Below are 26,577 nucleotides of genomic sequence, written 5' to 3'. Positions count from 1 at the left end.
GCAACTAGCCGACTCTGTGAAGGAGAACGAGAAGCTCCGAAGCGGCATATTCAGTATGTGGCCGCTTTTGTCTTATAACAGTTTTGAGGTGGCAGTAGCTGATATAGCTATAATTGCAAGTGTGTTGACGAACCGCCTCGAAAAGGAAGTGTCCGGATCATCAAATGATCTTCTGCAGGAGCTGTCGCAGTTGCACGAGCAAGCTCGGCAGGCTATGCGGAGTGTGGCCAAGGCTTTATGGCCATCTGACTCCCCTCCAGGAAGCATGGAAAAGCTGGTAGAGCTGTTCAAGGGAGCGCGGCGGCGTATCCGGCTGTGGAAAATATCTGCCTGCCGAGAGGGTGCGCGAGAAGCCTGGGTCCTAATCACATGGCTCGTGTCGGGCCGGTAGGGCCGAATGGGGAAGAAATTCCCGTTAGTATAGTATACTAGTTGACTCGTTGCGCCAAATGGCGCAGAGACCCGCTAAAGCCATGTTTTCGATGAAAATAGTTTCATTTTGCAAGAACACATTCGATAACCATGCTATATTGAAAATATGTCTATCACACTGCGAGATTCAAGTTGAAAAACAAATTGTATAACCCATTACGCCAAAAAAATATTTGTATAGCATGACCCGTTGCACCAGATGGCAGTTAAAAATATTTGCATTTTTTAGTAACTGTGCTTGAGCAAATAAATACGGTAAGAACTTAATAAAAGTTTAATTGATTGTATGCTTAAGCTCACATAAAAGGCAAGATGTCAACAACAGAGTACAATTGTATCATGTGCAACAGCAGCAAACATTAGTTAGCTAATAAATTGTTTGAAGGGAACCAACCATTTCAGAGTAGTTTATCCGACATCTCATTCTCAAATCAACGAAAATACAATTGTGTTTTTTTAGGGTGAAAATACAATTGTTTTGATGCAACTACGGTAAGAGAAATGAGTAAACATCAAAGAAACAGAACATTTAAATTGGTTATTCCTTGGATGAAATCTATTGTTGTATCACCCAGCCTAGTACCAATTCTTGTCGCAACAACAATCTCACCCAATCCTCCTTCCAGAGGATACACAAAGGATATCAGGACACCAAATTGTGCGTGCTGTAACCAGGAACCTTAATTTAGCTTAGTTTATTCTTTAAGACCCAGATGATCAACCTAATAAAACAACATATCCAACAAATAAAATGGCATTAGTCATGCATGCAAGACCAAACTGTCTGTCAGAAATCACAGTTAGAAGCATGCAATCCCAATTCACAAGGCGATAATCCCAGCAAATGATCAAAACATCCACAAGAAAAAAATAATGATAGGCTGACAATTCAAAGACATGATGAAGAATATAATTTTTTTAGAAGTAAAGCACCATAGAATTACTTAACAGGCACAACGAAAGGTGAGGATACTAACTTATAAATAAGGCCATCTTTATACAACCTGGCAAAAGCTTAAATTATAGCTTTTGACCTTTTCTCATCCATTGTAAAGCACTGATGCACAAGGCTGACATTAAGTTCACATTAGGAATTGGAACTATAGATAATACATTGTTTTCACTATTTTTCTTAACTAAGAAAATAAGAAGTTTATCTCATGGGTCCAATCAAGGGAGTCTCCAAGCCTATGTAATTGATTCAATACAGTACCACCATACTGATCTTTCCATTCTATGACCTGTACAGAAGATGTTAAGAGGATACACCAAGTGTGCAAAGAAATAAGCTCACTATGATTCATGCACCATCACACATGACAAATTGACACTGCCAATTATGAATTTAAAAAATATACAGGACTCTACATCATTACAGCTTCTACCACACATTGCCTACAGTGCAAACAAAAGAAAATACAACCATGCGTTATTTCAACTGGTGTAAGCAAGGCACTTATAATAGAGCAACATCATGGCAGCTCTAGTTATCAGAACAAGGCTAAAGTGTAGCTTAAAATCATTAGTTAACTCTACTTCTATTTCGGTTGCTGAAAATCACAATAGTAAACTTGTTCCTAACTCTTTTTGTGATTAGTAGTCATGTGCATGACTAAACCATATCTTTTGTTATTGTTGTGCGTCTGCATACATAACATGTTAAACTTAGAATAGTCATGCCCTAACATGTTATTCCGGTAAAAAAATAATTGCATATCAAATTGGCGATACACATACAAGATCTATGAGCAATATAGTGGAAGCACGATACTCTATATACAGGGAAAATAGAGAATTGAACCGCTTTCCACGCAAAGCGATATGATGGATCTGGGCTTCCCCATGGGCGCTCATGTGTGGGCAACATCTGTACTGTTTAGTATGTTTCGCCACTAAATTATGGTCTCGTTGATTGAACTGTAGAACACAAATTTTCAAAATATGCATAATTATTACTTTTCGCTTTCTTTAATATGAATAACAAGAACTAAAGGACATATTCATGTCATGAAAAGTGAGGAAAGAACACTCAGAACCCTTTTCACCTTTCTTTTTCACAATCCTTCTCGTGCACTCATCTTGACACGGCCAATTATCATCCTTTGGATATATTTAAATAGAAAAATGTTTTGATTTCATTCCTTGATCCTCCACTCTGTCTTGTCAAGCCACAAGAATTATTCGGAACACAAGATTGTAAATTAAATATGTAAAAAAATAAGAGCGCAGAATTAGGATATAGAAATAGCGCGACTCTGATTTCCTTCGTTCGCTGCCCCTCTGCGTCGCTTCAGGTCTCCACCCCCGTGTTGTGATACTACTCTTGCATTCCAATCTAACATTCAGGCTTCAGCTAATGTAAACTCATTGCTCTTTGTACAATAGAGAAGTAACAGGGGAAATAAGAAAAACTGGGAATTCACTTGCCCACTGAAGTGTGTAAAGCCCAACTCTGAATTTTTGGTTGTACCGTGCATCATCATCCATCTCAGATAGTAAGAGCATGTCCTCTAGCAATAAAACATCTGCTTAATTTTGACCTGGAGGTAAGAAGATGGACAAGGCACCTCCAAATCATCTAAATCGAAACCTTTCGGTCTTTGCTTTCACCATGTCTGAGTACCTGCATGGTGTGAGCAGATCATTCAATCAGTACAAAGAGGAATAATGTTCTAAAAAAGTACACAACAAGGAATAAAGTAGTTCCATCAGTTATCTTGAAACTAAACATACCGTGCGTATAAATCCACCGGATGGTCAATTTTCTCACACCCATTCTCAACAAATCTTGTACATACCAAAAAAAAGTGTCCAATAGGGAGCATATTCAAAAAACCTACAGCTCCTTGAAAGAATGCCCTTCTCCACAGTAACCAAGCAAGCTCATGAATTTTTTGTGATTTAATATAAACAAACATGTGATGTGGAAGTAAAACCATTGGAATATGAAGTGAATAATGTGCATCTACTCAAGTTGTAGGTAATTCTACGTGCGGTTACTACGTCATCCTTGGTGGGGAGGGGAAGTTGGAGGAGGCTCTCGGATCTCGAGAGGCTTGACATCAGCGGCAATAGTCTGCACAACACGAAAATAAAGATTAAACCTTGGTAACAGAAACAATAGGAGACCTGAAATTATGGACTGAACAAAAAGAGATAAGTTGGGGAGAAATTTAGGTCGCCAGACTGATGAGCTCTTGCATATGCATGATATTACAAATGTGATACCTTTGTGCTGCCTTTAGTTTTGAACCACTCGAAGACCATTATGATCCGTCTAGCAAACATGTTAACATAACTATATGGGCAATGCATTTCGAACCATTGACCAAAGCATCCATGCACTCGGAACTAAAAGCATCTAATTGTTCTGTTCTAAACTATTTTAAAGTCTGCACTTTGTACAGCTGCAACTTGGTGTCATGAACTGAATTAGTGCATTACTTACACAACAGATATCAGATTAAGTAGAAGTCGATAGAAATTAGCAGAAGTGGGCAACAAAAATCAGCATCCCATCACCTTGCAATATAGAACATACTTTCGCCGACCATCATAGATCATACCGCTAAACAACAAGGCGCATCGGCCGTCCACTTGAATTATTATTCTGCAACAAAACAAAAGCACCCATAGAGCACCAATTAGAAGGGATCATGCACACCAGTAAATGGTCTATATGGCAACAACAACAAAAACCATTTAGTCATTCATCAGACAGATGGTGTGCATTAGGTTGGGCCTGCTTACATGGTACAGAGGCATTTAGGCTACACAAATCTTGTAGATATGTGTGTGCAGAGAGAGACATCACAAATGCATAGATGTGTGTGTAGAAAAAGAGATCAGGAGCGGAGGGGAAGCTCACCAAGGGGTCTCCCCAAAATCTACCTGTCATGCCAAGGAAGAAGCATGGAAAAGAAGGTGGGGTGGAGGCATAGGCGCTGTCGCCGCTCACGGAAAAACAGAGGCGAGCCTGGCCTCCTCCCTGGCTGGGCGGCGGCACCGCCTCCAGGAGGGCCGACCTACTCCTTCACCTAGTCTCCCACCTCCTCTTCCCTTGCCCCTTCACCCCACCACCGGGCTCGCCTAACCCGCGCTCGATCTGGAACCAGCGGTCGATGCGGCCGCATTGACAACGAAGAGAAGGAAGACGAGGTAGAGGGGCTAGCGTGGTGGAGGAGGAATAGCAGGCGGAGGCCGTGGCGACGCGAGGAGGGGGTGGAGGAGAGGCGGCGGCGGGGCTCCAGGGCGGAGGCCGTGGTGACGCGAGGAGGGGGGTGGAGGAGGGGAGCGGGAGGCTGTGGGGATTGAGGGAAATTAGGGCTAGGGTTTGTGTGACGGCTGATGCGGGAGTGGGACGAGGCGGATTGGCTGCCGAAGCGTGGAGCGGATTGGTCAAAACCGTCTGCACGCGGCCACGACTGACCCAGCCAACCAGAGCACGAGACGAGCCCACTTGTCATTGGCCAACCAGAACTAACAGTAGGTGAAAATCGGGTTTGACTGCCGTGAAGATCGAACGGCTCTAACACACCAGAAAGGCAGATCGAACGGTCAGCGAAGGCCCAATCGAGGGAGCCTCCTGGACGCGAGTTGGCTAGCCTCTATATAGTTTTAAATGGCCAAGTAGAGGTGGCCGCCAAATATTCCCAACGGGATTGCAAATTAAACTGCCTGTTGGAAGGTGTAGAGGAAGAGGTGTTCGAGTTCAAATGACTGTGTACTTTCCTCATCTAGCTGAATTGTATATCATTTGTCATGGCAGACCTTTTCGCTTCAACCTCCGGACTCTAAGGTGCGGAGTGTTTACGAATACCGTCGCGGATGAATAGGCCGGGGTAAGCTTGGAAAACTAGGCGTAAGGGTCATAGTTGCTTGAACAGACAAGTTGTATCCGGCTAGCTATGTTATATTACATTAAGGTAGTAAGAAATATCTTCCAGAGAGAATAGTTTCATTAAGGGTTCCTTTCCCTGGGTGTGCATGCATTTAATGTACATGTCCGAATTGTGATGCGAGCACCACAGTTTGTATAACTTCTGGGGGTGTACAATGGAGTGAGTTTAGAAAACATCTTTAATTCACCGGCCGAATATTCCCTTAAGAATGGTAGCTTTCGGTTTCACCCAATCCGAGGTACACATTCGGATGACCCGACAGTAACAATGCAGAGGTGCTCCATTTATGCCCTAGCCGAACTAACGGAAACGTAGGGCATAAACACAGGAGCCAGGCATCCCAGCTTGGCCAAAACTTAAATCATATCGATGCATATAGTGGCGAAGAAAAGGTACATATGGAAAAACTCATATGTGAGGAGCTTAATGCTCAAGAATTGACAAGAACTTCTGTCTGAGAAGCCCCCAGGTACAAGTAACATACATGTTTAAAGATGTATGTGTCGATGTTGTGCGGTCTGGCCGTACCAAAGCTTTAAAGAAAGAAAGAAGAAAATAATCGACAAAGAGAGACGATTTCACGTGTCGGTTACCCAACCCAATAAGTAGTAGTTTTTGAATGATTCGCGTTAGCCGGGAGTTAGAGATGTACTTTCTATTTCAATGAAGTAACCAACCAAAAGAGAGTGTTAAAGGAGGAAGCTACAGGGGAGGAGGAGACGAACACGGGGTTTGGCGCTAGGCATAGAATCTTCGGAGTCTGGCCGCGTTCCAGGGGTTCGGCTCGAGGCGATTGTCTGATGCATCGCTAAAACGGTACGCCCCTTCGGTGAGGACTTCGTCAATTATGAAGGGACCCTCCCATTTGGGTTTGAGTTTGTCCTTTTTCTTCTCCGGCAGGCGTAGAACGAGTTCGCCAATATTGTAAGTCTTGGCACGTACTTCTTTGCTTTGATATCTTCGAGCCTGCTATTGGTAAAATGCTGAACGGGCTTTTGTGACATCGTGTTCCTCCTCCCGGGCATCTAGGCCATCCTGCCGATCAAGCTCGACTTCTCTCTCTTCGTACATATGCACTCGGGGTGAGTCGTGAATAATATCGCAGGGCAATACGGCCTCTGCGCCATACACCATGAAGAAAGGTGTGTATCCGGTAGTGCGGTTGGGCGTGGTCCGCAGCCCCCAGAGTACGGAGTCGAGCTCCTCAACCCAGTGCTTGTCTGATTCTTTCAAGGATCGCACTAGTCTGGGCTTGATGCCGCTCATAATGAGACTGTTGGCCCGTTCGACTTGACCGTTGGTTTGTGGGTGATAGACGGAGGCGTAATCAAGTTTAATACCCAGATTAGTACACCAAGTTTTTACCTCGTCGGCTGTGAAATTAGAGCCGTTGTCAGTGATGATGCTGTGTGGAACACCATAGCGGTGCACAACACCGGATATGAAGTCTATCACTGGGCCGGATTCGGCCGTTTTGACCGGTTTGGCCTCTATCCACTTAGTGAATTTGTCCACCATAACCAGTAGATATTTTTTCTTATGGCTTCCCCCTTTAAGGGGTCCAACCATATCGAGTCCCCGGACCGCAAAAGGCCAAGTGATGGGGATTGTTTGTAGGGCGGTGGGGGGCATATGACTTTGATTGGCAAAGAGTTGGCATCCGATGCAACGTTGGACAAGGTCATGTGCATCTGCTCGGGCTGTCAGCCAATAAAATCATGTACGAAAGTCCTTGCTAACAAGGGCCCGAGCTGCGGCATGGTGACCGCCGAGTCCGGCATGGATTTTGCCAAGAGCTGCCGCCCCTCTTCCTCGGATATACATCGTTGTAGGACTCCGGTGGCGCTTTTCTTGTAGAGCTCTCCATCATGAACCTTGTAGGCTTTTGAACGCCGGACAATGCAGCGGGCCTCATTCTGGTCCTCGGGAAGCTCTTTCCTGTTGAGGTAGGCCAGGAAGGGTTTGGTCCATGGGGCAATGACTGCCATGATGAGATGCACCGATGGTGTTATTTCGATGGCTGAGCCCCCGACGACGTCGGTGTTTCCGGGATCTTGGATTATGCTTGATTCGGGACTTGTATTGTTATTTTCCCCCTGCCACACCACGGATGGCTTAAAGAGCCTTTCCAAGAAAATATTAGGTGGGACGGGTTCGCGCTTAGCGCCGATACGAGTAAGAACGTCCGCCGCTTGATTACTTTCTCGGGCCACATGATGGAACTCGAGTCCTTCAAACCGGTCCGACATTTTGATGACTGCGTTACGATACACTGCCATCTTTGGATCTTTAGCGTCGAAATCTCCGTTTATTTGAGATATTGCGGGTTTCGAGTCCCCGCGTACCTCTAGGCGTTGTATGCCCATGGAGACAGCCATCCGGAGACCATGTAATAAGGCCTCGTATTCGGCTGCATTATTGGAGTCCGTGTATAGTATTTGGAGAACGTACTAGATGATGTCTCCCGTAGGGGACGTTAAAACGACCCCCGCTCCTAATCCTGCTAGCATTTTGGAGCCGTCGAAGTACATGACCCAATTGGAGTATGTGCCGTACTCTTTAGGGAGTTCGGCCTCTGTCCATTCGGCGACGAAGTCGGCCAGTACTTGGGACTTGATGGCTCGACGTGGTTTATATGTAATATCGAATGGGAGGAGTTCAATGGCCCATTTGGCAATCCGGCCTGTAGCATCGTGGTTGTTTATGATGTAATTGAGGGGTACTTAGGAGGCCACCGTGATCGAACACTCCTGGAAGTAGTGACGGAGCTTTCGGGATGCCATGAAGACCGCATATGCTATTTTTTGATAATGAGGGTACCGGGATTTGCATGGTGTAAGGACAGTGGATACGTAGTATACTGACTTCTGAAGCGGGAATTTATGTCTGTGTTGTTCTCGTTCGACGACGAGTACGGCACTCACTACCTGGTGTGTTGCCGATATGTATAATAACATCGGTTCGCCAGCGTTTGGTGCGGCCAGTATTGGATTGCTCGCAAGAAGGGTTTTTATTTCCTCCAATCCGGCTGTTGTCGCGTCCATCCACTCGAAGTGGTCGGTTCGCCGTAGAAGGCGATAGAGTGGCAGTGCCTTTTCTTCCAATCTGGAGATAAAGCGGCTTAGAGCTGCTATGCAGACCGCAAGCTTTTGAACTTGTTTAAGATCTGTTGGCTTAGCCAGTTGTGACAGAGCTCGGATTTTGGCTGGGTTTGCTTTGATTCCTCTATTGGAGACGATGAAGCCCAGTAGTTTTCCAGCGGGGACGCCAAAGACACACTTTTCCGGGTTGAGCTTAATGTCATATGCCCGGAGGTTGTCGAATGTAAGACGTAAGTCGTCTATTAATGTTTCGATGTGCCTGGTTTTGATGACGACGTCATCGATGTAAGCTTCTACTATTTTGCCGATCTGTTTCTCCAGGCATGTTTGAATCATGCATTGGTATGTGGCGCCTGCATTCTTGAGCCCAAAGGGCATGGTGTTGAAGTAGAATGGCCCGTATGGGGTGATAAATATTGTTGCGGCTTGATCGGACTCCTTCATTTTGATTTGATGGTATCCGGAATATGCATCAAGGAAACATAATGAGTCGTGTCCTGCAGTGGCATCGATGATTTGATCAATGCGGGGGAGGGGGAGGGGTCCTTAGGGCAAGCCTTATTGAGGTCTTTGAAATCGATGCATAGGCGCCAAGATTTGTCCTTCTTTGGTACCATCACTAGGTTTGCTAGCTAGTCCGGGTGTTTGATTTCTCTAATGAATCCGGCCTTGATGAGTTTGGCCAGCTCTTCCCCCATTGCTTGACACTTGGGTTCGGAAAAGCGCCGCAGTGATTGCTTGACCGGTTTGAACCCCTTTAATATATTGAGGCTATGTTCGGCCAGCTCGCATGGGATCCCTGGCATATCTGAAGGGTGCCAGGCGAATATGTCCCAGTTTTCGCACAGGAATTCTCGTAGTGCGATGTCAACTGTTGGGTTCAGTTGAGCTCCGATAGATGCTGTCTTCTTGGGGTCCGTTGGGTGGACCTGGAATTTGACTATTTCCTCTGCTGGTTTAAATGATGTGGATTTAGGGCGTTTGTCGAGGATTATGTCGTCCCTGTCCACCGTGGAGCGTAGTGCAGTTAATTCGTCGGCTGTGAGGGCTTCGGATATCTCCTCTAGGGCCAGGGATGTGGTTTTGTTTTTGGCACAGAGTGCTATGTCCGGATCACTGACGAGAGTGATTATACCGTTTGGTCCGGGCATCTTGAGCTTCATATACCCGTAGTGGGGTATGGCCTGAAAGCGTGTAAAAGCATCCCGCCCCAACAGAGCGTGATATCTGCTCCTGAAAGGGGGCACTTGGAAAGTTATTTCTTCGGATCGGTAGTTCTCCAGCGTGCCGAATACTACGTCAAGTGTCATTTTGCCGCGCACCGCGCCTCTCGACTAGGAATAATTCCTCGGAAGGTTGTGTTGCTTTGCATGATGCGGCTCCTGTCTATTTCCATTTTATCGAGTGTGTCCTCATAAATGAGCTTTAGTCTGCTGCCGCCGTCCATGAGGACCTTGGTTAGTCAAAACCCGTCCACGATGGGACTGAGGACTAATGCAGCTGGCGCTCACACTGTTCTGTACTTCGGTTCGTTGCCGGCGTTGAATGTTATAGCTGTGTCATTCCAGGGGTTTTATCGTAGCAATTTGGCGGACTTCGGTGAGCTCGCGGAGCGCCCTTTTGCGCTTGTTATTTGAAGCGAATGTCTCAAAGACCGTCAATACTCTTGAGTTATCGTCCACCGGGGGATGCCATTCTGAGTTGTCCTTGATAAGGATATCCTCGCCGCTTTTGGCTACCTGTCGTAGTATCCAACATGCTCTAAGGCTGTGGGTTGCCACGGCATGTGGTGTTGTATGTATTTTGCATGGGCCATCGAGCCACCCGGTCAAAACAGTGCCATGCCGCATAGCGGTTTTGTGTTTCTTGACTGTTGGACTGGGCGTGCCGCGAGGGTGCGCCCTTTTCGCCTGTAGGGGAAGTTGAGTTGGGACTGGCAGTTCCCAGCGAGCTGCCTGAGTTTTCCAGGTGCTCTCCATCGCACTGTATTTTTGTACAATGGTTGCTAAGTCAACGAATTTCAGTATGCAGCGGCGATTGAAGGCGTTGAGGATTCCTTCGTCCGCGCAATTGTTGCAGAATGCTGATATTGCGTCTTCGTCACGACAATCTTTTACCTTGTCCTTGACAAGGAGGAATCTGGCCCAGAAGTGGTGGACTGTTTCCTGAGACTGCTATTTTATGCTCACGAGAGTGTCTAAATCCGGATGGGTGGGTGGAATTAAATCCGAACCCCGGCCCGACCGATTATCCGGAGTCTGATGATCTTCCGGGATTAACAGTCCGGTGTCCAGAATATCTTCTGATTGTTTAGGACCGTCGTCCGATGCTATCTTCGGAAGGCTGGTCGCATCCTTTCGCGGGTGGGTATCCGGATTTTCCTGGTCGGCGATCCGGACATAGTCCGTCTTCAGTATAGAAGAAAACTCGTCGTCCTGCTCCACGACTACCGCAATCTGGTGGGTGACTGGTAGGGTCTCGATTTCTCCTTGATCGGTTTTAAGCCCGATCTGGTCGTAGTCTGTGGCTATTCCCAAAGCGGCGATGCGATCTAGGAGTTCGTTCAAAGACGAAAGCTCTGTCGGATCCATATGCTTGGAGTGCTCGGAGTTGATGCGAAGGGGGTTTTCAATGGCCTGAGAGGTCATCGTCGGCTCAACGGTCGAACGGGTGACCATAGTAAAGCCGCTCAACCGGAGGGTTTGGCCCGGGGCCAGAGCTCCTCCAGGGGTGATGTTTTCTTTAAAGACAAGGCGAGCCATCGAGCCTTTTGTCGACGGCATAGTGGAACTCTCAATGAAAGCACCAATGTCGGTGTCAAAACCGGCGGATCTCGGGTAGGGGGTCCCGAACTGTGCGTCTAGGATTGATGGTAACAGGAGACAGGGGACACAATGTTTACCTAGGTTCGGGCCCTCTCTATGGAGGTAATACCCTACGTCCTGCTTGATTGATATTGATGAATATGGGTGTTACAAGAGTTGATCTACCATGAGATCGTGATGGCTAAACCCTAAAAGCCTAGCCTATATGACTATGGTAATGAATGTGTCCTTTTCGGACTATCCCCTCCGGTTTATATAGACACCGAGGGGATCTAGGGTTTACATAGAGTCGGTTACATAAGAAGGAATCTTCATAGTCGGTCGTGAAGCTTGCCTTCCACACCAAGCAGAGTCCAATCCGGACTCAGGTATAGTCTTCGGCCTTCATGTCTTCACAGCCCATCAATCCGCCTAATAGATAACAGGTCAGACGCCCGAGAACCCCTTAATCCAGGACTCCCTCAGGCATGAGTGTGAAATACTAACTTCAACTCTTGGAACATCTTATATGCTCTGTGGCGTTCAAAACATTTTTTGAAGTCTCGGTTCTAAGCCGTAAAGCATGGTGCACTAAACTATCAAGTAGTCATCATACCGAGCTTTGTCAAAACGTTCCTAACGTATGCATATGCTCCTGCAATAGGTCCGTCACCTAGCGGTGCATCAAGGACATAATTCTTCTATGCAGCAATGAGGATAATCCTCAGATCACGGATCCAATCCGCATCATTGCTACTAACATCTTCCAATTTATTTTTCTCTAGGAACATATCAAAAATAAACGGGGAAGCTATGTGCGAGCTATTGATCTACAACATAGATATGCAAATACTATCAGGACTAAGTTCATGATAAATTTAAGTTCAGTTAATCATATTACTTAAGAACTCCCACTTAGGTAGACATCCCTCTAGTCATCTAAATGATCACGTGATCCAAATCAACTAAACCATGTCCGATCATCACGTGAGATGGAGTAGTTTTCAATGGTGAATATCATTATGTTGATCATATCTACTATATGATTCACGCTCGACCTTTCGGTCTCCAGCGTTCCGAGGCCATATCTGCATATGCTAGTCTCATCAAGTTTAACCCGAGTATTTCTGCGTGTGCAAAACTGTCTTACACCCGTTGTAGATGAACGTTGAGCTTATCACACCCGATCATCACGTGGTGTCTCGGCACGACTAACTTTGGCAACGGTGCATACTCAAGGAGAACATTTTTACCTTGAAATTTAGTGAGAGATCATCTTATAAAGCTACCGCCGAACTAAGCAAAATAAGATGTATAAAAGATAAACATCGCATGCAATCAAAAAACATGTGACATGATATGGCCATCATCATCTTGTGCCTTTGATCTCTCCAAAGTACTGTCATGATCTCCATTGTTACCAGCATGACACCATGATCTCCATCATCTTGATCTTTTATCAACGTGTCGTCACATGGTCGTCTCACCAGCTATTGCTTTTGCAACTATTGCTATCGCATAGCGATAAAGTAAAGCAATTGCATGGCACTTGCATCTTATGCAATAAAGAGACAACCATAAGGCTCCTGCCAGTTGCTGATAACTTTAACAAAACATGATCATTTCATACAAAAATTTATATCTCATCTCGTCTTGACCATATCACATCACAACATGCCCTGCAAAAACAATTTAGACGTCCTCTACTTTGTTGTTGCAAGTTTTACGTGGCTGCTACGGGCTAAGCAAGAACCGTTCTTACCTACGCATCAAAACCACAACGATATTTCGTCAAGTTAGTGATGTTTTAACCTTCAACAAGGACCGGGCATAGTCACACTCGGTTCAACTCAAGTTGGAGAAACTGGCACCCGCTAGCCACCTGTGTGCAAAGCACGTCGGTAGAACCAGTCTCGCGTAAGCGTACGCGTAATGTTGGTCTGGGCCGCTTCATCCAACAATACCGCCGAACCAAAGTATGACATGCTGGTAAGCAGTATGACTTGTATCGCCCACAACTCACTTGTATTCTACTCGTGCATATAACATCTACGCATAAACCTGGCTCTGATGCCACTGTTGGGTAACGTAGTAATTTCAACAATTTTTCTACGCACATGCAAGATCATGGTGATGCATAACAACGAGAGGGGAGAGTGTCGTCCATGTACCCTCGTAGACCATTAAGCAGAAGCGTTATGACAACATGGTTGATGTAGTCATACGTCTTCACGATCGGCCGATCCTTAGTACCGAATGTACGGCACCTCCGTGTTCAGCACACGTTCATCTCGGTGACGTCTCGTGAACTCACGATCCAGTAGAGCTCGGGGAAGAGTTTCGTCAGCATGACGGCGTGGTGACGATGTTGATGAAGCTACCGTTGCAGGGATTCGCCTAAGCACCGCTACAGTATGACTGTGGTGGATCATGGTGGAGGGGGGCACCGCACACGGCTGGGAGAGATCAATGATCAACTCGTGTGTCTAGAGGTGCCCCCTGCCCCCGTATATGAAGGAGCAAGGGGGAGGCCGGCCGGCCCTAGAGGGCGCGCCAGGAGGAGGAATCCTCTGATACATCCATTTTGCATCATGCTTTTATATCCATATTTATTGCATTATGGGCTGTTATTACACATTATGTCACAATACTTATGCCTATTCTCTCTTATTTTACGAGGTTTACATAAAGAGGGAGAATACCGGCAGTTGGGATTCTGGGCTGGAAAAGGAGCAAATATTTGAGACCTATTATACACAACTCCAAAAGTCCTGAAACTTCATGGAAGTCATTTTCAGAATATATAAAAAATACTGAGTGCAAGAAGTTCCAGAGGGGGACCACACCCTGGGCACGAGGGGCGCGCCCCCTGCCTCGTGGGCCCCCTGGTGGCCCTCCGATGCCCATCTTCTGCTATATGGAGTCTTTCGTTGAGGAAAAAAAATCATAAGCAAGCTTTCGGGACGAGACTCCGCCGCCACGAGGCGGAACCTTGGCGGAACCAATCTAGGGCTCTGGCGGAGCTGTTCTGTCAGGGAAACTTCCCTCCAGGAGGGGGAAATCATCGCCATCATCATCACCAACGATCCTCTCATCGGGAGGGGTTCAATCTCCACCAACATCTTCACCAGCACCATCTCCTCTCAAACCCTAGTTTATCTCTTGTATCCAATTCTTGTCTCTTAGTCTGGGATTGGTACCTGTGGGTTGCTAGTAGTGTTAATTACTCCTTGTAGTTGATGCTAGTTGGTTTATTTTGGTGGAAGATCATATGTTCAGATCCTATATGAATATTAATACCCTTCTGATTATGAACATGAATATGCTTTGTGAGTAGTTACATTTGTTCCTGAGGACATGGGGAAGTCTTGCTATTAGTAGTCATGTGAATTTGGTATTCGTTCGATATTTTGATGAGATGTATGTTGTCTCTCCTCTAGTGGTGTTATGTGAACATCGACTATATGACAATTCACCATTATTTGGGCCTAGAGGAAGCCATTGGGAAGTAATAAGTAGATGATGGGTTGCTAGAGTGACAGAAGCTTAAACCCTAGTTTATGCATTGCTTCGTAAGGGGCTGATTTGGATCCATATGTTTCATGCTATGGTTAGGTTTACCTTAATACTTTTGTTGTAGTTGCGGATGCTTGCAATAGAGGTTAATCATAAATGGGATGCTTGTCCAAGTAAGGACAGCAGCTAAGCACCGGTCCACCCACATATCAGATTATCAAAGTACCGAACGCGAATCATATGATCGTGATGAAACCTAGCTTGACGATAATTCCCATGTGTCCTCGGGAGCGCTTTTCTCTATATAAGAATTTGTCCAGGCTTGTCCTTTGCTACAAAAAGGATTGGGCCACCTTGCTGCACTATATTTACTTTTGTTACTTGTTGCTCGTTACAAATTAACTTATCACAAAACTATCTGTTACCTATAATTTCAGTGCTTGCAGAGAATACCTTGCTGAAAACCGCTTATCATTTCCTTCTTCTCCTCGCTGGGTTCGACACTCTTACTTATCGAAAGGACTACTTGTCGTTCACCACCTTTGAATTCGTGCCTTTGAAATTGTTGATTTTTATGGCACCGGAACGGTAGACCTCCTCGATAACGTAAGGACCTTCCCATTTAGAGAGAAGTTTTCCTGCAAAAAATCTTAAACGAGAGTTGTATAGCAATACATAATCACCTACATTAAACTCATGCTTTTGTATCCTTTTGTCATGCCATCTTTTAACTTTTTCTTTAAACAACTTGGCATTTTCATAGGCTTGGGTTCTCCATTAATCAAGTGAGCTAATATCAAATAACCTCTTCTCACCGGCAAGTTTAAAATCATAATTAAGTTCTTTAATAGCCCAATAAGCCTTGTTTTCTAGTTCGAGAGGTAAGTGACATGCTTTTCCATAGACCATTTTATATGGAGACATACCCATAGGATTTTTATATGCAGTTCTATAGGCCCATAATGCATCATCAAGTTTCTTGGACCAATTCTTTCTAGACCTATTAACAGTCTTTTGCAAAATTATTTTGAGTTCTGTATTACTCAATTCTACTTGACCACTAGACTGAGGGTGATAAGGAGATGCAATTCTATGATTAACATCATATTTAGCAAGCATTTTACGGAAAGCACCATGAATAAAATGTGAACCACCATCAGTCATTAAATATCTAGGGGCTCCAAATCTTGGAAAAATAACTTCTTTAAGCATTTTAATAGAAGTGTTATGATTAGCACTACTAGTTGGAATAGCTTCTACCCACTTAGTAACATAATCAACAGCAACTAAAATATGTGTATAACCATTAGAGGAAGGAAAAGGTCCCATATAGTCAAAGCCCCAAACATCAAATGGTTCAATAACAAGTGAATAATTCATAGGCATTTCTTGGCGTCTACTAATATTACCAATTCTTTGACATTCAACACAAGATAAGACAAACTTACGGGCATCCTTGAAGAGAGTAGGCCAATAAAAATCAGATTGCAGTACCTTATGTGCAGTTCTATCTCCAGCATGGTGTCCTCCATAAGCTTCGGAGTGACACTTGCGTAGGATCTATTCCTGTCCATGCTCAGGTACACAACGTCTAATAACACCATCTACTCCTTTTTTATAAAGATGTGGGTCATCCCAAAAGTAATGCCTCAAATCATAGAAGAACTTTTTCTTTTGCTGGTATGTGAAACTAGGTGGTATAAACTTAGCAACGATGTAATTAGCATAATCAGCATACCGTGGAGCAGTATGAGAAGCATTTATGACATTTAATTGCTCATCAGGAAAGCTATCATCAATAGGTAGTGGGTCATCAAGCACATTTTCTAACCTAGACAAGTTGTCTGCAACGGGGTTCTCAGCTCCTTTTCTATCAACAATATGCAAATCAAATTCTTGTAGCAAGAGAACCCATCTAATAAGTCTAGGTCTAGCATCTTTCTTTTCCATAAGATATTTAATAGCAGCATGATCAGTGTGAACAGTTACTTTAGAATCAACAATATAAGGTCTAAACTTATCACAAGCAAATACAACTGCTAAGAATTCTTTTTCAGTAGTAGCATAATTTCTTTGAGCATTGTCTAGAGTTTTACTAGCATATTGAATAACATTTAGTTTCTTAACAACTCTTTGTCCTAGAACAACACCTACAACATAGTCACTAGCATCACACATAATTTCAAAGGGTAAATTCCAATCAGGTGGCTGAACAATAGGTGCAGAAATCAATGCTTTCTTAAGTATTTCAAATGCTTCTACATAGTCATCATCAAAGACAAATGGTATATCTTTTTGTAATAAATTAGTTAGAGTCCGAGAGATTTTTGAGAAGTCCTTAATGAACCTCCTATGAAAACCGGCATGACCAAGGAAACTTCTTATACCTTTGATGTCCTTGGGACATGGCATCTTTTCAATAGCATCAACCTTGGCTTTATCAACTTCAATACCTCTTTCAGAAACTTTATGCCCCAAGGCAATACCTTCATTAACCATAAAGTGGCACTTTTCCCAATTCAAGACAAGATTAGTTTCTTCACATCTCTGCAAAACTCGATCAAGGTTGCTAAAGCAATCATCAAAAGAAGATCCATAGACGGAAAAGTCGTCCATGAAAACCTCACAAATCTTTTCACAAAAGTCAGAGAATATAGCCATCATGCATCTTTGTAAGGTAGCAGGTGCATTACATAAACCAAAAGGCATACCTCTATAAGCAAAAGTACCAAAAGGGCATGTAAAAGTAGTCTTTGATTGATCTTTGGCTGACACAGGTATTTGAGAGAAACCAGAATAACCATCTAGAAAGAAAAAATGTGTATGTTTGGACAATCTTTCTAGCATTTGATCGATAAAAGGTAAGGGGTAATGATCCTTTTTAGTAGCCTTATTTAATTTGCGGAAATCAATTACCATCCTATAACCTGTAATAATTCTTTGAGGAATCAATTCATATTTATCATTAGGAACAACAGTAATACCTCCCTTCTTAGGGACACAATGGACAAGGCTTACCCACTAACTATCAGCAACGGGATAAATTATAACTACCTCAAGGAGCTTTAGTATCTCCTTTCTTACCACTTCTTTCATTTTAGGATTCAGCCGGCGTTGATGATCACGAACTGGTTTAGCATCTTCTTCCAAATTAATTTTATGTTGAAATAGAGTAGGACTAATGCCCTTAAGATCATTAAGAGTATACCCAATAGCAACGCAATGCTTCTTCAGAGTTTTCAATAATCTCTCTTCCTCATCCTCTGAAAGGTTAGCACTAATAATAATAGGACATATCTTTTTCTCATCAAGATAAGCATATTTAAGAGTATCAGGTAACGGTTTAAGCTCAAACACGGGATCACCCTTGGGTGGAGGATCCCCTAGGATTTCAACAGGTAAATTATTTTTCAGAATAGGTTCCTGTTTAAAGAATACATCATCTAATTCCCTTCTTTCATTCATAAACATATCATTTTCATGGTCTAGCAAGTATTGCTCTAAAGGATCACTAGGAGGTATGGCAATAGAAGCAAGACCAACAATTTCATCCTTACTAGGTAATTCTTCTTCATGGTGTTGTCTACTAAATTTAGAAAAATTAAATTCATGATTCATATCATCTAAACCGATAGTAACAACATCTCTTTTGCAATCTATGGTAGCATTAACAGTATTTAAGAAGGGTCTACCAAATATAATGGGACAAAAGTTTTCTTGTGGGGAACCAAGAACAAGAAAATCAGTAGGATATTTAGTTTTCCCACACAAGACTTCAACATCTCTAACAATTCCCATTGGTGAAATAGTATCTCTATTGGCAAGTTTAATTGTGACATCAATATCTTCCATCTCAGCAGGTGCAATATCATGCATAACTTCTTTGTATAAGGAATAAGGTATTGCACTAGCACTAGCACCCATATCACATAAGCCATGATAACAATGATCTCCTATTTTAACAGAAATAACATGCATGCCTACCACAGGTCTAGGTTTATCTTTATCACGGGGTTTAGCAATTCTAGCAGTTTCATCACAGAAATAAATAACATGCCCATCAATATTATCAGACAAGAGATCTTTAACGATAGCAATATTAGGTTCAACTTTAACTTGCTCAAGAGGTGTATATGTTTTAATATTGCTTTTACGAACCACAGTTGAAGCTTTAGCATGATCCTTTATCCTAACAGGGAAAGGTGGTTTCTCAACATAAGAAGTAGGAACAATAGGATCATTATAAGTGATAGTCTTTTCTTCAACTTTAATAGGTGCAACTACTTTTACTTCTATGGGAGGATGATATTTAAACCACTTCTCCTTGGGGAGATCAACATAAGCAGCAAAAGATTCACAGAAAGAAGCTACTATCTCAGAGTCAAGTCCATATTTAGTGCTAAATTTACGAAAAATATCGGTATCCATAAAAGATTTAACACAATCAAAACTAGGTGTCATACCTGACTCCTTACCATTGTCGAAGTCCCAATCTCCAGAGTTGCGTTTAATTCTTTCCAATAAGTCACATTTGAATTCAATAGTCTTCATCGTAAAAGAGCTAGCACAAGAAGTATCAAGCATGGTGCGATTGTTACCAGAAAGCCGAGCATAAAATTTTGAATAATCATTTCTCTTGAGAGCTCATGATTGGGGCATGAATATAACATTGATTTAAGCCTCCCCCAAGCTTGAGCGATGCTTTCTCCTTCACGAGGCCAAAAATTATATATATAATTGCGATCACGATGAACAAGATGCATAGGATAAAACTTCTGATGAAATTCCAATTTCAATCGTTTGTAATTCCAAGACCCCATATCATCATAGCCTATACCATGTTGATGCATCTCCCCTCAAAGATAAAGGGAAGACCTTCTTCTTAACAACATCTCCGGGTACACCTGCAAGCTTAAATAATCCACAAACTTCATCCACATATATCAGATGTTCATCAGAATGTTTTGTTCCATCTCCTAAAAAAGGATTAGCTAGCAATTTTTCTATCATACCCGAAGGAACTTGAAAGCAAGCATTTTCATTTTCATTTTCATTTTCAGTAGGTTGAGGAGCAACTCTTTGCTCTACTGGTCGGCGTGAAGATACCCCGAACAAGCCCCTCAGAGGATTACTTTCCATGGTAATAAGTGACAGTCAATTTTAGCACACTATATAAATTTTTCCTTACCAAATTCCACCTACCAAAGGCGCTTCACTACCCGTCAACGGCGCCAGAAAAGAGTCTTGATGACCCACAAGTATAGGGGATCTATCATAGTCCTTTCGATAAGTAAGAGTGTCGAACCCAATGAGGAACAGAAGGAAATGATAAGTGGTTTCCAGCAAGGTATTCTCTGCAAGTACTGAAATAAGTGGTAACAGATAGTTTTATGATAAGATAATTTGTAACGAGCAACAAGTAACAAAAGTAAATAAGGTGCAGCAAGGTGGCCCAATCCTTTTTGTAGCAAAGGACAAGCCTGGACAAACTCTTATATGATGTAAAGCGCTCCCGAGGACACATGGGAATATCGTCAAGCTAGTTTTCATCACGTTCATATGATTCGCGTTTGGTACTTTGATAATTTGGTATGTGGGTGGACCGGTGCTTGGGCACTGCCCTTACTTGGACAAGCATCCCACTTATGATTAACCTCTATTGCAAGCATCCGCAACTATAACAAAAGTATTAAGGTAAACCTAACCATAGCATGAAACATATGGATCCAAATCAGCCCCTTACGAAGCAATGCATAAACTAGGGTTTAAGCTTCTGTCACTCTAGCAACTCATCGTCTACTTATTACTTCCCAATGCCTTCCTCTAGGCCCAAATAATGGTGAAGTGTCATGTAGTCGACGTTCACATAACACCACTAGAGGAGAGACAACATACATCTCATCAAAATATCGAACGAATACCAAATTCACATGACTACTAATAGCAAGACTTCTCCCATGTCCCCAGGAACAAAAGTAACTACTCACAAAGCACATACATGTTCATAATCAGAGGGGTATTAATATGCATATAGGATCTGAACATATGATCTTCCACCAATTGAACCAACTAGCATAAACTACAAGGAGTAATTAACACTACTAGCAACCTACTAGCACCAATCCCGGACTTGGAGACAAGAATTGGATACAAGAGATGAACTAGGGTTTGAGATGAGATGGTGCTTATGAAGATGTTTATGGATATTGCCCTCTCCCGGTGAGAGGAGCGTTGGTGATGACGATGGCGATGATTTCCCCCTCCGGAAGGGAAGTTTCCCCGGCAGAACAGCTCCGTTAGAGCCCTAGATTGGTTCCGCCAAGGTTCCGCCTCGTGGCGGCGGAGTTTCGTCTGAGAAGATGGCTTATGATTTTTTCCCATCGAAAGACTCCATATAGTAGAAGATGGCCACCGGAGGGCCACCAGGGGGCCCACGAGGTAGGGGGCGCGCCTAGGGGGGTAGGGCGCGCCCCCCCACCCTCGTGGGCAGGGTGTGGCCCCCGTGGTGAAGTTCTTGCTCTCAGTATTTTTTATATATTTGGAAAACGTCTTCCGTGGAGTTTCAGGACTTTTGGAGCTGTGCAGAATAGGTCTCTAATATTTGCTCCTTTTCCAGCCCAGAATCCCAGCTGCATGCATTCTCCCTCTTTATGTAAACCTTGTAAAATAAGAGAGAATAGGCATAAGTATTGTGACATAATGTGTAATAACAGCCCATAATGCAATAAATATCGATATAAAAGCATGATGCAAAATGGACGTATCAACCTCCTAGTGATCCTTTAGAACGATATTTTCTAGACCATGAAAATGATATGTATATGAATGAAAGAAGGGAAATAGATGAAGTGTTCTTTAAACAGGGACCTATTCTGAAACATAACTTGATTGTTGAAATCTTAGGGGATCCTCCTCCACCCAAGGGTGATCCCATGTTTGATCTTAAACCTTTGCCTGATAATCTTAAATATGCTTATCTTGATTAAAAGAAGATATATCATGTTATTATTAGTGCTAACCTTTCAGAGAAGGAGGAAGAAAAATTATTGAAAATTCTGAAGAAGCACCATGCAGCTATTGGATATACTCTTGATGATCTTAAGGGCATTAGTCCCACTCTATGTCAACACAAAATAAATTTGGAGAAAGATGCCAAACCAGTTATTGATCATCAACGACGGCTGAATCCTAAGATGAAAGAAGTGGTAAGAAAAGAAATACTAAAACTCCTTGAGGCAGGTATAATTTATCCCGTTGCTGATAGTCAGTGGGTAAGTCCTGTCCATTGTGTTCCTAAGAAGGGAGGTATTATTGTCGTTCCTAATGATAAAGATGAATTGATTCCGCAAAGAATTATTACAGGTTATAGGATGGTAATTGATTTTCGCAAATTAAATAAGGCTACTAAAAAAGATCATTACCCCTGACCTTTTATTGATCAAATGCTAGAAAGATTATCCAAACATACACATTTTTGCTTTCTAGATGGTTATTTTGGTTTCTCCCAAATACCTGTGTCAGCTGATTATCAATCTAAGACCACTTTTACTTGTCCTTTCGGTACTTTTGCTTATAGACGTATGCCTTTTGGTTTATGTAATGCACCTGCTACCTTTCAAAGATGCATGATGGCTATATTTTCTGACTTTTGTGAAAAGATATGTGAGGTATTCATGGATGATTTCTCCATTTATGGATCCTCTTTTGATGATTGCTTAAGCAACCTTGATCGAGTTTTGCAGAGATGTGAAGAAACTAACCTTGTCTTGAATCGGGAGAAATGCCACTTTGTGGTTAATGAAGGTATTGTCTTGGGGCACAAAATTTCTGAAAGGGGCATTGAAGTTGATAAAGCTAAAGTTGATGCTATTGAAAAGATGTCATGTCGCAAGGACATCAAAGGTATAAGAAGTTTCCTTGGTCATGCCGGTTTTTATAAGAGGCTCATTAAGGACTTCTCAAAAATTTCTTGGCCTCTGACTAATTTATTACAAAAAGATATATCGTTCGTCTTTGATAATGATTGTGTAGAAGCATTTGAAATACTTAAGAAAACATTGATCTCTACACCTATTGTTCAGCCACCTGATTGGAATTTACCTTTTGAAATTATGTGTGATGCTAGTGATTATGTTGTAGGTGATGTTCTAGGGCAAAGAGTTGATAAGAAATTAAATGTTATTCAATATGCTAGTAAAACTCTAGAAAATGCCCAGAGAAATTATGCTACAACTGAAAAAGAATTCTTAGCAGTTGTATTTGCTTGTGATAAGTTCAGACCTTATTTTGTTGATTCTAAAGTAACTATTCACACTGATCATGCTGCTATTAAATATCTTATGGAAAAGAAAGATGCTAAACCTAGACTTATTAGATGGGTTCTCCTCCTACAAGAATTTGATTTGCATATTATTGATAGAAAGGAGTTGAGAACCCTGTTGCAGACAACTTGTCTAGGTTAGAAAATGTTCTTGATGACCCACTACCTATTGATGATAGCTTTCCTGGTGAACAATTAAATGTCATAAATGCTTCTCATACTGCTCCATGGTATGCTGATTATGCTAATTACATTGTTGCTAAATTTATACCACCTAGTTTCACATACCAGCAAAAGAAAAAGTTTTTCTATGATTTACGACATTACTTCTGGGATGACCCACACCTTTATAAAGAAGGAGTAGATGGTATTATTAGACGTTGTGTACCTGAGCATGAACAGGAACAGATCCTACGCAAGTGTCACTCCGAGGTTTATGGAGGACACCATGCTGGAGATATAACTGCACATAAGGTACTGTAATCCGGTTTTTATTGGCCTACTCTCTTCAAGGATGCCCATAAGTTTGTCTTGTCTTGTGATGAATGTCAAAGAATTGGTAATATTAGTAGACGTCAAGAAATGCCTATGAATTATTCACTTGTTATTGAACCATTTGATGTTTGGGGCTTTGATTATATGGGACCGTTTCCTGCCTCTAATGGATATACACATATTTTAGTTGCTGTTGATTACATTACTAAGTGCGTAGAAGCTATTCCAACTAGTAGTGCTGATCATAACACCTCTATTAAGATGCTTAAAGAAGTTATTTTTCCGAGGTTTGGAGTTCCTAGATATTTAATGACTGATGGTGGTTCACATTTTATTCATGGTGCTTTCTGTAAAATGCTTGCTAAGTATGATGTTAATCATAGAATTGCATCTCCTTATCACCCACATTCTAGTGGTCGAGTAGAATTGAGTAATAGAGAACTCAAATTAATTTTGCAAAAGACTGCTAATAGATCTAGAAAGAATTGGTCCAAGAAACTTAATGATGCATTATGGGCCTATAGAACTGCATATAAAAATCCCATGGGTATGTCTCCGTATAAAATGGTTTATGGAAAAGCATGTCACTTACCTCTCGAACTAGAACATAAGGCTTATTGGGATATTAAGGAGCTCAATTATGATTTCAAACTTGCCGGTGAGAAAAGGTTATTTGACATTAGCTCACTTGATGAATGGAGAACCCAAGCCTATGAGAATGCCAAATTGTTTAAAGAAAAGGTTAAAAGATGGCATGATAAAAGGATACAAAAGCGTGAGTTTAATGTAGGTGATTATGTATTGCTATACAACTCCCGTTTAAGATTTTTTGCAGGAAATATTCTCTTTAAATGGGAAGGTCCTTACGTTATCGAGGAGGTCTATCGTTCTGGTGCCATAAAAATCAACAACTTCGAAGGCACAAACCCGAAGGTGGTGAATGGCAAAGAATCAAAGATTATATCTTAGGTAATCCTATAAATGTTGAAACCAATGTTATTGAAACCGTAACCCCGGAGGAATACATAAGGGACACTTTCCGGAACGTTTCAGACTCCGAAAAGGAATAGGTATGTGGTATGGTAAGTAAGCCGACTCCAAAACAATTCTAATGGCAATTTTTCTCCGTTTTAGGATATTTAGAAAAATAGAAAAATAAGAAGCAGTTCGGGAAGGACACGAGGGCTCCACGAGGGTGGAGGGCGCGCCCCCCTGCCTCGTGGGCACCTCGTGTGCTCTCCGGACTCCGTTTTCTTGCACGATACTTCTTTTTGTCGGTAAAAATTCATTATATAATCTCCCGGAGGTTTTGGCTCATGTATCACGCAAATATCTCTCGTCTTTGTTTCGAGCTGTTTATCTGACAGATCTAGGTCATCATGTCGTCCTCAAGTTCCCCCAAGGACAAGTTATTCGAGAAGGTCATCAACCCCTACCTCGCGGAGGTGCTGCAACACCCTCAAACCATTGAGATGCGTGAGGGGTTGTTGCACATCTGTGATGTTGAGGGACCAAGGAGGACCGGAAGCGTGGAAACAAGGCTCGAGGCAATGGAGCAACAAGTTTTCAGGTGCCAGGAGATGGTGGAGCGTGGACTTGACTCCAATCATATTATGATCACGGAGTTAACCAACAACCACAAGCTGGATTCCAAGGACATTGGGGAGGCCATCTTCAAGCTTCATGAGAAAATCGAGCACCTCCAAGCCCAGATCTATGACCTGCAAAACCAAAACTGTGAGTATGAGTATAGATTCAAGAGGATGAGTTTGGCTACAGATTTGAGGATTCAGGAGACTCAGTCATCCTTCTATGATGGCGAGCCTATGCCTTGGAAGAAGGACGACAAGCCTACATCATCAACAACTCCACCCTCTCCACCAACAAAGAAGAATTGAGTATCTGGTATGGGCACTCCCCTTGGCAACTGCCAAGCTTGGGGGAGTGCCCCGGTATCGTATCACCATCACTTCTATCTTTACCGTTTTTCTTAGTTTGATCCTTTTGGTAATATCTTGATCTAGTAGCATAAAGTTTTAGTATGATCTAGTTGTGAGTTTTGCTTTATGATCCTTCTATGTAATCGAGTTCGTGAGCTATTTATAATAAAGATTAGTGTTGAGTTAAGGGCTTGATTATTTTGCCATAATCTTGAGTGAATAAAAGAAAAGATAAGAAATAAAAATAAACAAAGAGATCATATGGATCTTATGGAGAGTAATGAGCTCACATAGAAAGAGTATGATGAATAAAAGTTGTTGAGAGTTGACAAACATAGTTTTGATCATCGTTGCAATTAATAGGAAGTAATAAAGAAAGATAGGTCTTCACATATAAATACACTATCTTGGACATCTTTTATGATTGTGATCACTCATTAAAATATGACACGCTAAAGAGTTGACATTGGACAAGGAAGACAACATAATGGGTTATGTTTTCTTATATCTGAGATAAATTATATTGTCATGGATCATCCAACATGATTGAGCTTGCCTTTCCCCCTCATGCTAGCCAAATTCTTTGCACCAAGTAGAGATACTACTTGTGCTTCCAAACACCCTTAAACCAGTTTTGCCATGAGAGTCCACCATACCTACCTATGGATTGAGTAAGATCCCTCAAGTAAGTTGTCATCGGTGCAAGCAATAAAAATTGCCCTCTAAATATGTATGACTTATTAGTGTGGGAGAAAAATAAGCTTTATACAATCGTGTGATACGGAAGAAATAAAAGCGACAAACTGCATAATAAAGGTCCATATCACAAGTGCCAATATAAAGTGATGTTCTTTCGCATTAAGATTTTGTGCATCCAACCAGAAAAGCGCATGACAACCTCTACTTCCCTCTGCGAAGGGCCTATCTCTTACTTTTATCTCCTACCTTGCATAGGAGTCATGGTGATCTTCACCCTTCCTTTTACATTTTTATCATTTGGCAAGCACAACATGTTGGAAAGATCCTGGTATATATGGCTAATTGGATGCGAGTTTTCATGAACTATTA

At 42.4% G+C, this 26,577-nt stretch overlaps 1 long non-coding RNA gene across 4 annotated transcripts; it reads right to left on the bottom strand.

Annotated features, from left to right (window-relative positions):
- Nucleotides 1–1,426: 1,426 nt before the first annotated feature.
- On the bottom strand, nucleotides 1,427–4,792 carry LOC125538662 (uncharacterized). 4 transcript variants are annotated; one of them, XR_015616899.1, is made up of 4 exons: nucleotides 3,955–4,792; nucleotides 3,166–3,508; nucleotides 2,478–3,055; nucleotides 1,427–2,349 (listed from the first exon to the last, which is right to left on the bottom strand). It is a non-coding gene; the product is annotated as an uncharacterized LOC125538662 (long non-coding RNA). The 4 variants fall into 4 exon arrangements; XR_007296487.2 differs by having other exon boundaries at nucleotides 1,427–3,055; nucleotides 3,955–4,042; nucleotides 4,301–4,791; XR_007296488.2 differs by having other exon boundaries at nucleotides 1,427–3,055; nucleotides 3,955–4,042; nucleotides 4,324–4,791.
- Nucleotides 4,793–26,577: the final 21,785 nt, after the last annotated feature.

This window comes from Triticum urartu, chromosome 2A (genome assembly GCF_056163025.1).
Source record: "Triticum urartu cultivar PI428250 chromosome 2A, HENAU_Tu73, whole genome shotgun sequence".
In the NCBI taxonomy this organism is placed as follows: Eukaryota; Viridiplantae; Streptophyta; class Magnoliopsida; order Poales; family Poaceae; genus Triticum; species Triticum urartu.
The sequence above is the reverse complement of the archived record's forward strand: the minus strand, read 5'-3'. Positions and strand labels throughout refer to the sequence as shown.